This window comes from Magallana gigas, chromosome 8 (assembly GCF_963853765.1).
Source record: "Magallana gigas chromosome 8, xbMagGiga1.1, whole genome shotgun sequence".
Taxonomy (NCBI): Eukaryota; Metazoa; Mollusca; class Bivalvia; order Ostreida; family Ostreidae; genus Magallana; species Magallana gigas.
Window position 1 is genome coordinate 11,530,682 of NC_088860.1, and position 8,993 is coordinate 11,539,674.

An 8,993-nucleotide genomic window follows, 5' to 3' on the forward strand; every position below is an offset into this window, starting at 1 on the left:
AAATACAGCGTCAAATATATGGAGAAGTTACATTTTAGTCTTGGAAATACGGCGGCGTGGAAGGGCCAGATGAAAAAAATAAATAAATCTTAAATGTTCGGACGAATTAGGAATTGTTCGGACGAATTAGCTATTTGTTCGAACGAATAAGTTATTTGTTCGGACGAATAAGTGATTTGTTCGGACGAATTAAGAATTGATCGGACGAGTTAGCTATTTGTTCGGACGAATAACAATTTGTTCGGAAGAATTTCGATTTATTCGGACAAATTTGCTATTTGTTCGGACGAAATAGGGTTTGTTCGGACAAATAAGTGATTTGTTTGTTCGAATTAGGATTTGTTCGGACGAATTAGCTATTAGTTCGGACGAATAAGTTATATTTAGATATAAAAACATATTTTTGATGAGTTATTTATGCATGTAAGACAATCTGATCTGGCAATAATGTAGATGATAAAGAGGGAGAGGGTCTGAGATTAAGCCATCCCTTTTCTTGAATGTCGTTCTTCCTTTAAGTAATAACACCTACATGTTATACATGAACAAGTCTTTGATATCTTAAGGGTGTTGGAACAGGGGCGGCAGAGGTGGTCGCTGCCTAGATCATTTTGCCAAAAAATGAATTTTAAAAAATAAGATTGAATTGTAATTTTATAACGGCGACCTTGATTCATGTGAGCGGCGATGATAACGGCGATTTATGTTCAATGGAGCGGCGAAGTGTTAACTTTATTGTTTACACGATCAAAAGTGGGGGTATATTTACATGTTTCTGACGTGTTTTTACAATTAACAGTACATTAATTACATAGGTTCGACATTAAAGAAATACCGTTCTTCTGCTTTGATGATCAATTACAAGTTGTAAGTTAGAAACAACGAATCTCGTATATTTTATGAGCTATAAAAATATAAAATTATATTATGTAAAATTATTTTTGAACGTCTTTGAAGTTTAACAGAGACTGATAACAGAGACTAATAAGCTGATTAGCCTCCAGCTGACCCCCTCCCCCTCTACATCTACCCACGATGCACATAAACTTCTTTAATATAAGTGTGAGTTGCGTTATCTTGATACACATAATTTGTCAGATAAAGAACAATTTTGCTTGGTTTTTAATATAGTGCCATCAAATAAGCGTCAATAGATATAATTTATCAAATTCATGAATAACTTGACACACTGTAAAATAACAACTTAAATCTGGTTCAACACCCCCTCCTTCTTACATATCGATACATTTCGCCGCCCCAATATGATATATCTTTCAATGCCCCTGTATTTATAAAATGTCTGACATATTTGCTGCAAGAATATAAGCTCAAGTCTGAAAATCTTTCAAAATTTTGCATGTCTATAAATGGCGGGAGTAATATTATTTGTTACATGCATGGCATTGCGCGAAGTTTTTGTGCTTGCTACTTTAAACCCCTGTCACACCGGAGCTGCGTCCTCACGGCGATCCCGCTGCGTCCTTAAATAATGTAAAACGCCGAGGTAAACGCAGTAGAGTCCCCTACAGCGCCGTAACAACGCAACGGCATCTTCGTCCATCGCCGTGGGATCGCCATGAACAATGAAGAACGCCATGCGACGCCGCGCACTTTGAACATGCACAAAATACGCGCCGTGGCATCGGCGTTCTGATAAACACGCCGTAGAAGCGTAGTGAGATCGCCGTAAGATCTCCAACAGCGCCACGAGAGCTCTGTCGGTGCGCTCAAGGAACGCAGCTAATCGCAGTGTAGACGCAGTGATAAGTCAATTGTGCTTGCCCGGAGACCTCACGTAGTCCTTTGGGATCTCACTGCGTCTCTATCGCGCTCTCACTGCGCATCCACGGCGTTTGAAAAAGTTGTTTTCCATTTGGCTGCGTTCACACAGCGACCCCAAAGAGCTGTTGCTGCGTTCATCGCGCTGTCGTGACGTTTCTTCTGCGTTTATACCGCGCTCCCACGGCGTTTCTAGTGCGTTGTCATCAAGACCACGAAAACTCGAAAAATGGCTGTTGTACAATAGCAAGCGATGTAATAATTATCAAACTAGATGTAGATAACTTTGTAAAAAGTAGCATTTGCTAATATTCCAAGACCTATCAATGGACGTAGATTGAATTCATGCCATTTGGTTCTGATGTTTTCAAATCTTTTCTATGTTTTCTAAAAACTAATAACGGATCTTTTTTGTAGACCTGACTACTAAGAGTTTAATCCTAGTCCTTCACAAATTGTTTAGAAGTAACTATGTTTCAATTACAATGAACCTTTTCATAAAATCAAAACAATTTTTTAATCATTTGTTTACTAGTTGTAAATTCTTGTTTGTTTTCCATACAATTGTACATATTAACATTAACCTTCCAAGAAGTAAAGAACGTCTTGTGCACGCAGTCAGCGCGCAGAGCACGCCGTGGACGCACGGTAAAGTCTCCTAGCACGCCATGACCGCTCGGCGGAGACTCAGCGAGAACGCAGTTAATCGCCAAGTAGAACTCCGTGGAAACGCAGTTATGTTCTTAGTTCGTTACACCCAAACCAACATAAATCATTTACCATATAAAACAACACATTATTATAGGATAGGAGGCGAAGCGCTCAGATTTTATTCAACCACATTACATAAATTCTCTTTTTCTGTTTCTTATCAAATCCAATCACCGTAAATCAACTCGATCAATCAATCTCTCGTTTAACTCCATCCATATGTACAATCATCAAACTACAAAAGATAAATTATAACTTTAATACTGATAGCAAATCGATTATTACAAATAACATATCATAACAAGGGTTGGGTGGGTGGGAATATCTCTAATACGTGAACTAAGTTAAGAATCGGAGCCTTCGAATGGCTCATTTACTAAAAACACGCCCTTATATAACATCTCCACTCATGCGTACTAGTTACTATATAAATAGCCAATCATTGTAAAAACCAATCACCCGTACCAAAACAAACCCGCCTACTTTCCCACATGTACAAATAATGTTCAGTACACCGTGGGAGCTCCGTAAACACGCCTCGGTCGCCGTCAGGACGCCGTGACGACTCCACTTGTAAAATTTGCAAATAAAACTGTACATTTTTCTTAATTTTCCTTGCGATCCTACGGCGATTTCATGAATTTTACAACGCCGTGAACACGCCGTGGGGACGCAGCTTGGTGTGACAGGGCCTTAAGAAAAGCCTGCGTTGGCTAAACTGGGCATATCCAGAGGTACATCTCAAGGGGAGTTGTGAGAGTTGGGGGCAAACAAAATTATATTTACCGCCCCCCCCCCCCTTCGGGAAATAATTCTGGATCTGTGCATGATCTTGTAAACTGATTTCGACTTTTCATAACTGCGTATCCATAATTAGGAAATGAATGAATAAATATCTCTCTCTCTCTCTCTCTCTCTCTCTCTCTCTCTCATTTTTCTAAATCAAAACAATACATATACAAAAAAGAAACAAATTTTTTTTAATACATAAATATTAGAGAAAATTATATGCCTATTTTTTTTTTATAAATATCTTTGCATTTGGTTTTTGGGAGTTGATTTTTAATCAACTCTCCTATGCAGTCACTCGGACAAACCGAAAGTGAAACAGTGTTTGGACCTCAGCACAAATCATTGCTCCTGACAAGACTTAGTTCTTGAAATTAATTGATGAATTCGATGTAATGTATGCTAAAGCATTGTTTTTCAAGGAAACTTATTTACAAATACCTTAGAAATAGTCAGATTTTAAATGGTACGAACAATTTAACTATTTTTTGTAGTCGTATGTATTCCTACGCCAGAGTTCAATATAGTCTCGTTCAACTCGACGCTCGGCTGTCTCCGTTAACCCTTGTCGGAGATTTACGGTGTCAGCCGAGCGTTTGGTTGAACGAGACTAGAGTTCAATATTGCTTGGATCCATACAATTTTCGAGAAATATTTCTACCACTGATACATAGTTTGATTGAATTAGTTTTATCTTTAAATGTTATTTAACATGATTCATATGGAGGTTTCTCGACATTCTAGTCGAAGAAGTTCAAAAATTCATATTATAAAAATATGCGTAATTCAAATTAGAAACTACGTATACTTGTCATGCAAAATAACATATCACTGATTTTAAAATAAATAAACATCGACAAAATCAACTCCCGTCAGTTCTTCAGTACTTTGATTAAGAAAGGTGTGTGGTCATTATTAAACAAGAAGCCTAAGGGCCACATCGCTCATTTGAGCAACAAAAGCCAAAACTCTGATTAAATGAGCATAATATTATGAAATTGAAAATACCCTAACAATTACATGTAAGTTCAGTAGATATTATACAAAAAGATGAAAAACTAGAGCAAAGCTCGTTGCAAAGCAACGAGTGGGTCTTCCGTTAATATCGGAAGTAAAGCTGGAAGTTCCTGTATGAAGCAGAGCCCTTAAACCAATAACAAGAGTAACTAAAATAAAAAGATGAAAAAAATCGAATTATTCCTGGTACGACTTAACAAAATACGAATGGTTTTACGTACGACTTAACAAAAACCTTTCTGATTTCAAGAACGACTTAACAAAAAAATCCGAATGTGTTCAAGTACGACTTAGCGATTATTTTTGGTACGAGTTAATTTTACTTTGAACATTACGCTATTTTTTAAACCAAGGACGCGGAATCAAAATTTCCGGAAAAATCAATTTTTAACCCCCGATATCTCTGTAATGCATCATCCGATTTTCAAACGGATTTCAGATTCGTGTTCAGCATAACAAACTCTACAAACCTCGTAAACATTTTAAATTAAAACCAAAAATTCGAAAATTCGAAAATTTTAAAACACTTCCGGTTTAGACCGGAAGTGACGGAAACTAATTTCCAGTCTTATGTCTAAATAAAAACGATCATTACTTCAACACAGAAAATTCCAAGTCTTTATCTTGAACCGTTTTTGAAAAACGCCCTGGACAAAATTACTTTTTTAAAATTTAAAAATTGACGTAACGTAAAAACGGAAGTGACGTTGTAGTTAAAAATTTTAAAACTTTGAGGCACAATAATGTTTCATAATCCCTGAAAGTTTCATGTAAATCTGTTGAAAACTTTTTGAGATATTTAGCTTTGAAAAAGTCAGAAAAATAAAGAAAAAGAAAAATAACTAGAGCAAAGCTCGTTGCAAAGCAACGAGTGGGTCTTCCGTTAATATCGGAAGTAAAGCTGGAAGTTCCTGTATGAAGCAGAGCCCTTAAACCAATAACAAGAGTAACTAAAATAAAAAAATGAAAAAAATCGAATATTCCTGGTACGACTTAACAAAATACGAATGATTTTACGTACGACTTAACAAAAACCTTTCTGATTTCAAGAACGACTTAACAAAAAAATCCGAATGTGTTCAAGTACGACTTAGCAATTATTTTTGGTACGAGTTAATTTTACTTTGAACATTACGCTATTTTTTAAACCAAGGACGCGGAATCAAAATATCCGGGAAAATCAATTTTTAACCCCCGATATCTCTGTAATGCATCGTCCGATTTTCAAACGGATTTCAGATTCGTGTTCAGCATAACAAACTCTACAAACCTCGTAAACATTTTAAATTAAAACGAAAAATTCGAAAATTCGAAAATTTTAAAACACTTCCGGTTTAGACCGGAAGTGACGGAAACTAATTTCCAGTCTTATGTCCAAATAAAAACGATCAATGCTACAACACAGAAAATTCCAAGTCTCTATCTTGAACCGTTTTTGAAAAACGCCCTGGACAAAATTACTTTTTTAAAATTTAAAAATTGACGTAACGTAAAAACGGAAGTGACGTTGTAGTTGAAAATTTTAAAACTTTGAGGCACAAAAATGTTTCATAATCCCTGAAAGTTTCATGTAAATCTGTTGAAAACTTTTTGAGATATTAAGCTTTGAAAAAGTCAGAAAAATAAAGAAAAAGAAAAACTAGAGCAAAGCTCGTTGCAAAGCAACGAGTGGGTCTTCCGTTAATGTCGGAAGTAAAGCTGGAAGTTCCTGTAAGAAGCAGAGCTCTTAAACCATTAACAAGAGGAACTAAAATAAAAAGATGAAAAAATCGAATATTCCTGGTACGACTTAACAAAATACGAATGATTTTAGGTACGACTTAACAAAAACCTTTTCGATTTTAAGAACGACTTAACAAAAAAATCCGAATGTGTTCAAGTACGACTTACCAATTATTTTTGGTACGAGTTAACTTTACTTTGAACATTACGCTATTTCTTAAACCAAGGACGCGGAATCAAAGTTTCCGGAAAAATCAATTTTTAAACTCCGATATCTCTGTAATGCATCGTCCGATTTTCAAACGGATTTCAGTTTCGTATTCAGCATGACCAACTCTACAAACTTCGTAAACATTTGAAATTGAAACGAAAAATTCGAAAAATCGAAAATTTTAAAACACTTCCGGTTTGGACCGGAAGTGACGGAAACTAAAATCCAGCCTTATGTCCAAATAAAAACGATCAATGCTTCAACACAGAAAATTTCAAGTCTGTATCTTAAAGCGTTTTTGAAAAACGCCCTGGACAAAATCACTTTTTTAAAATTTACAAATTGACGTAACGTAAAAAGGAACGTGACGTTGTAGTTGTAAATTTAACATCTTTGGGGCACAATAATGCTACATCATCCCTGAAAGTTTCATGTAAATACGTTGAAAACTTTTTGAGATATTAAGCTTTGAAAAAGTCAGAAAAATAAAGAAAAAGAAAAAAAATAATAATAAAAAGAAACAATAGAATAACAAGAGGGTCTTCCGTTGGAAACGGAAGACCCTAAAAATCTGCCGATTTTTATACACATATTACCAAATTCCATTTGTTGTTTTGGATTTTTTAATTTTGTACCCCCCCCCCCCCCGCCCCATTTGTTGCACCACATTTCCCAGGGACAGGCACGTAGCATCAGGATGGGGACAGGACCATATAAAAATAGAATTAAAGTGAGGAAATTAACAGTGAAATTGATGTTACATAAAGTTTTAAGTAGGCTATGTTAGGTAGGATATGCTTCTCCACAACCCCCATGGATTAGGTTAATCATGATTTTAATGCTTGTGAGGATTTTGTTAGGTGAGTTTGCAACAACACCCCCCCCCCCCATCCCCGTACAAAAACGATGTAACATGCCTGGGGGAATCATTATCAAACCTCAAACTGCACATTCTGTGCTTTCATCCAAGTTTAAGGTTTTTGTCTTTTTTTGCTGAATACTTTTTCATAAGATATCATAGATTTTTTCTTTATAACTTCTCATGTAAAAATTTACTACCCAACGGAATTGTGGCCCCACCATACCCCGGGGGTCATGATTTGAACAAACTTGAATCTACACTACCTGAGGATGCTTCCACACAAATTTGAGCTTATTTGGCCTAATGGTTTTAGAGAAGAAGTTTTTTAAAGATGTTCTCAATATATTCCAATGTTAAACTTGACCAACTCGTAATTTGAACACACTTCCATCTACACTATTGAAGGATGCTTCCACGCAAATTGGAGCATTTCTTGCGGAATAGTTTTTGTAAAGAAGATTATAAAGATATTTTCGATATATTCTTACGTAAAACTTGATCCCCCATTCTGGGCCTCCCCTTCCCACGGGGGCTATGATTTGCACACACTTGCAACTACACTTCCTGAGGATGCCTCGACACAAATTTGAGCGTTTTTAGAAAAAATTGTTTTTCAGAAGAACATTTTTATAGATTATCGTGATATATATCAATGTAAAACTTGATCCCTCCATCGTGTCTCCACCCTAGCTACCTCCGTGGACCCCCCCCCCCCCCCCCCACGGGTTAGTAATTTCATGATTTGGGATTTTTTTATTAGGTAAACAATACTTTTTTTGGAACGGTATATGGAACCCCCCTCCCACGGATTAGGTTTTTCATGATTTTGGGAAAACGGTTTTGTTTAGGTTTTTCATGATTTTGGGAAAACGGTTTTGTTTTTTCATGATTTTGGGAAATATTTTTTTCTTTTAGCTTGTTAAGATATCTAAGGATTAGTCTAGCCCCCCCCCCCCCCCCCCCCCACTTTCAATTTGCTTCCGACGCCACTGTTACAAATGTTTAAGTTTTATTCTGTTAATGCATTTTTTTTACGTTAAATAGAAATAAAAGAAGAAAAGAAGGATAACAGAGATAAAAGGTTTAAAATCAAATGATATACCGTGGAACCGACCCCACAAATTTCTGTTAAAAGTTAGTAACAAACATAATAAGTGTGTTGTTTTGTCGAGGACATAAAGTTTGATATGTAAACAAACTAAAGATAATATATAACTAGTTAATTCATACCTTACTGTAAAATCTCTAAAAAATTCTTCCTCGTCAGTCGTCTGTGCAAACCTGGAATCCATTGCAGGATCGTAATATTACGTCATGGGTAAAGGGGTTCACTCTAACTATTATGGGGCTTAAAAAATCAAGGTATGGTTGAACGTCTGTGTGAAAAATCAGCTCAAGTAACGTTACATGTACGTCCGCCATGTTGCTGTATAGATTTTGAAGGCAATCACGTGACGCGATTCATCCAATGACGTCGAGACATTCTAGTCTGAGGCAAAACAATATTACTTATTAGGTTTGTTACTGACTGTGTACAGAAATTTGTGGGCTCGGTAAAGTCCATAGAAGCGGAGCATATAGATAAGGCAATTGTTGCTCAGGTGAGCGATGTGGCCCCTGGGCCTCTTGTTTGACATTTTTTATCATTGTAATCGTTTTAAAAGTGGCGTGTCAAGTTTAAGATATTTTTAATTTTCTTTGGCAAAAGTTCCATTTATTGTTACTCACAAATAATCTTATTGTTTGATTACCATTTTCGTACCATTTTGGCATTTAGCGGCTATTTCTTTAGCTACAATATCTGTTATATAAGTATATATTCAGATTGGTTGGGTATAACTTACAAACAATAAGTAAATAATGGAATCGGTCGTCATGGACAATAAATCTAGTGTAGATCAA